We start from the raw sequence: 4,664 nt of genomic DNA on the forward strand, positions 1-4,664 counted from the left end.
ACCTGTCTCACCCATTGACTCTTCAGTCTACATTTTCACTGACTACCTGTCTTGTATGCATACTAGCCCAGCCCCTGGCTTCTTTACTTTTCATTCCATCCAGGAAGAGCGCACACCAACTGCTGTAACTTCCTTAGCCTGACGAAAGGTTTTTGAACCTGAAAGCTTGCTTAATAATTATTTTCCAACTATTTAAGTTGGTCTAATAAAATATATCAGATTCACCCAAAGAACCTTGTCTGCCTATGGGCCTCTCTACTGCATTATTTGCACAATATCTATCCTCAAGTAGCTTGCATACCTGCTACACAGTCAGAAGAGAGATCCATCCAGGCCCTGTGTTCCTTCACAGGATTTACCCATCTTGCCCAGGATTGTGTGGCAAGGCAGACTGGAGATTCAGTAGCAATTTTTTTAAACAGTTTAGAAAATGAGGTTTTTAATTAATTCAGTATGACAGTGAATAAGAGCCAGATAGTCCTTATGTTGCACATTCTGATACAATATTCACTTTATTTCATATGTTGAATATTCAGTGTATTAAGTATCTGTAATGTGAAACTCCCTCAAGGCAGAAGCAGGCATTCTTACATCTGGGTAGGGGACAGTTAGGCTTTTGTCACCTGGGAATACAGTTATGGACTGTAGGAGACGTACTTTTTTTTCCATATTAATCCTAAGAAAAACAGTTAAATTTCACAATGAAATTGTTGTCTTTAGGTCTCAAATTCTCATTTCATAGAGAGTCAGCTCTTGCAGATGCAGGCAGATGACACCACTGCAATGTGCATTCAGAGTTTAATAGTTGTTAGGGGCTGGAAGGGACCTTACAGATCATTGGGTCCAGCCCCCCTGCACATGGGCAGGAAAGACTGCTGGGATCAAATGATCCCAGCAAGATGGGCATCAACTTGCATCTGGCAGGCTTTCTTCTGCATGCATCCATTCTTTTAAATCAAAACATAGATTCTGAAACTACATTCTGGATCAAGGTGGGAGATTTTGAAGCTACAAGCTGTAGTCATTTTGGGTTGTTTCGGCTGTAGGCACGTACATTTTTATAAAATATACAGTTGTTTTTATAATTAGCACTGCAATTTTACTTATTCCACCCAGCATTATTTAAGTCAATGTAAGTTTTCTCACTGACTTGAACAGGAGCTAGAGCAGGCTCTTCAGACCATAACTGAGCCTTGTTTTTCCTCCTCAAAATGGCAAACAAAACCATTCTTTATGTGAAACCATTAGTGAAAATCTATCTGCTATCTTTGAAAAATAAAACCAGAATCTATCTTTAGCTCATGCAGGTATTGGACTGTAAACAATAATCCCTATGAGATCAGTAACACCAGACTAAACTTCTCACTCTTGAGAATCTTGTCCTTTGTGTGCTACTGCTTTGTTCTGATCTTTCTAACTAATTTAATTTAATTGGGAGGAATGCTTTTTTTTCCTGTATGTGCATTTAATTAATGTGCCAGAACATGGTAATACTTTAAAATCTCATTACTGACTGTCATCTCTGTATACAAACACACTTATGAATGAGGGTTAGGATAAAGGAACCTGTTACAATTAAATTTGTGTTAAGTGATCTCTTAAGGCTACACAAACCTGACCATTTTATGGGTGGGGCAATCCTGTAATAGGGGAGGAACAGATTTGTTCATTTAGTGATAATTAAGTGGTCAATTAAGATGCATTCTTGCCTAATGAGGACACTATTTTCTCCGTATTCTAATTAGCAGTGGGGATAAACACAGCTCATGAAGCTGAATGATACTCATTCTGCCTGAGCTGTTCAAATGCAACAGCAGTGCTTTGGCCACTGCTGAGCCTACAATGGTCTGTGTTCCAGGTGCCTTCAAGTTTCCCATTTTGCTACTTGACTTACAGTGGTTAGTGGACCTACATATCCACCGCTCAAAAGTACATTTAGCACTCAGCAGCAGCTTGAGACTGCTTCCTGGAAAGGAAAAGGTGGTTCTGTGCCATACAGTGACCAGTAAAGACCAGCAGCTGCATGCAAGAAGCAAGTGCTGTTTTTGAAAACTGGTAGAAAGCTCTGGTAGGTGCTTAGCATTTGCTTCCGCAGAAAACAAACAGGACCAGGTAGCCTCATTTGGATACATTGTACTGTTGAGGTTATTGACCACACATGCAGAATACCACAACAGGAAAATCTTATTAGTGGAGCCTAATGTCCACTTTTTGTAATGCTGTAGCAATGTTTCTGTGAACTGTCTTGTCATATTGATCTGCATAGAGTGCTTTTTACAGTATTTTAACTCCTGAATTTGAATTCTACGTCATTGTCCTCATGACATTGAAAAGAACAGCTCTGATTCATCTTTGAATGGACAGTGTTTACAAAAAGCATTTTAGTGGGATTACAGAATCTCTGCTTTAGTTAATTTTTTTTATTTATTTTTTTAACGGAACTGTCAGTTGATCACCAGGGATCCTAGTCTCCCATGCTAAAATTCTCCAATAAAAAAATGTAAAGATTGCATTTTTCCATGGCAATCCCCCCAGAATGCTGATTGGCCAAGAAGGCTGCTGTTCCTGTGGCCCCCCCACTCCTCACTGCTGATTGGCAGCAAGGAGTGGGGCTGCTCAACAGGCAGCCCTCTCAGCCAAGCAGCAGCAGAAGGAGGAGGGCCACCACCACCTTAGCTTCTTCCCTGTTTGCCAGCTACTGCCCTGTGTAGGTTGCTGCAGCAGCTGTAAAAACTGCTGGCTCTTACTGGGGAACCAGTATGTTATTTTCAATAAGTCTTATTTGGAAAGCAAAGTAATGCCTCCCCAGGCATTCCCATGGGAATGTCTAAACTGTAGCTGGTTTATTTCTTCAGAAAGAAGTACTACAAGGGATAGGTAAAATAGAATATTTTACCTGCCCCCTGTCTGCAAAAAATTTACCATGAATCTCATGCCAACTCTGCATTTTTCTGGCATCTATACTAAATCTGCTTTACATGAAACATAATCCCCTGACATAACCATGACATGTTTCTTCTGCCTACCAGTCATTTATAAAACTCAACTGATCAGGAAAGACATTTTTGTTTTTAGTATTTGGTCTGGTAGACAGTTGGGGGGCCCTTATTTAGTGCAGCTCTAATAGGCAGCATGCTCCTGAATTTCCTCAGTTCCAAATGGGTTTCTGATTAGTCTTAAGCAGTTGACAATTTCTCTCTTAAAAATGAAAGTTTATGCAAGGCATTAACAGAAAGGAAGTACTCTTTCAAAATCAGGAATGCAGCCCTGTGCAGGCACTGATCTTCCCTAGACTACTACTGAGGTGCGAAGCGAATAAAAATTCTCATGTGAAAATACCCCAGGAAGGGCTAAGTATCTAGAAAGCAAGTGCCAGTGGAGCGCTTTAGAAGCAGAACTAGTGCTATGATTTCTATGTGAGCAGTGAAGCAGCAAAACGCTTGACAGGTGCTTTTGTTGTTAGGGTAGTGAGCGACAGGTGGTCAGTAACAAACAGTCTGCCACACTCAAGGCAGCTGCTGGCTGATTTCACGTGCAGATCGTGGGGCCAGCAGCCATTTTGCAGGCCAAGTGCAGCGGGTCCCCCCGTGCCTCTGGCTGAGAGGCCAAGGGGCCTTGGTGGTCCCATCCCTTGTCCCAAGGGCTGCCCATCATGGCCCCACCCCCTCACTGCTGATTGGGTATAAGGACTGACCTGTCATATAGCCCTGCCCCTCACTGCTGATTGGACAGGCAGGTCTGTACGACACAGCACTTACAGCCAATCAGCAGCAAGGGGCAGGGGCAGGCCACAGCAGCCGTGAGGACTGCTGGCTCCCCAGATGAAGCCAGTATTTTGTTGGGTTTTTTGTTGTTTTTTTTCAGGATTGGAGGAAAGCTTCTGTGGATTGAGCAGGTTAAAACGGGTAGCGATAAAAGGTCCTTTTTCAGGACAGAGGGAGGTCAAAAGGGGTGTCCTGCCAGGATCTGTGCTGGGCCCAGTTTTATTGAACTTTGTCATTAATGCCCTGAAAATCATTGTGTATGCAGCAAAATCTCCAATTCTGCAAATGATATCAAATTATTCCAGATTGTCAAATCCCAAACTGTCACAAATAGGAGCTGCAGAAAGAACCTACCAATTTAAGTGAATAGGCAAATGTCAGATAAACTACATGTGTCAGCAAGTGCAAGGTAAACGCACATGAAGAAAAGCAACTCCAGCTATACATACACAGCGCTAGGTTCTGAACTAGCTGTTACAACTCCAAGAAGAGACCTTGAAGTCATTGTAGACAGTTTTCTAAAAACATCAGCTTAATATGCAGGAGTGACCCCCCCCCAGCCCCCCCACCAAATAAAATGTTGGGCATCATTAAAAGAACTGAAAACAAAACAGAACGTCAGCGTGCCCTATAAAAATCCATGGTGCTCACACATCTTGAATGGTGCATGCAGTTCTGGTCTCCCACATTTGAAAAAGGTACCAAAATTCTACCAGAATAATCAAGATATGAGGCAGTTGCTCTACCAGGAGAGACTAAAAAGGTGAGGGCTCTTCCTGTTTGGAAAGGAGGCGGCCAAGAGGGGAGCAGGTAGAAATTTATAAATTTGTGAATCAAGGGTGACTCAAGAGAACTATTCACCAAGTCCCACAATACTAGAACAGCACCCACCCCCCCCCC

The sequence above is a fragment of the Alligator sinensis genome, unplaced genomic scaffold (assembly GCF_000455745.1).
Source record: "Alligator sinensis unplaced genomic scaffold, ASM45574v1 scaffold351_1, whole genome shotgun sequence".
Taxonomy (NCBI): domain Eukaryota; kingdom Metazoa; phylum Chordata; order Crocodylia; family Alligatoridae; genus Alligator; species Alligator sinensis.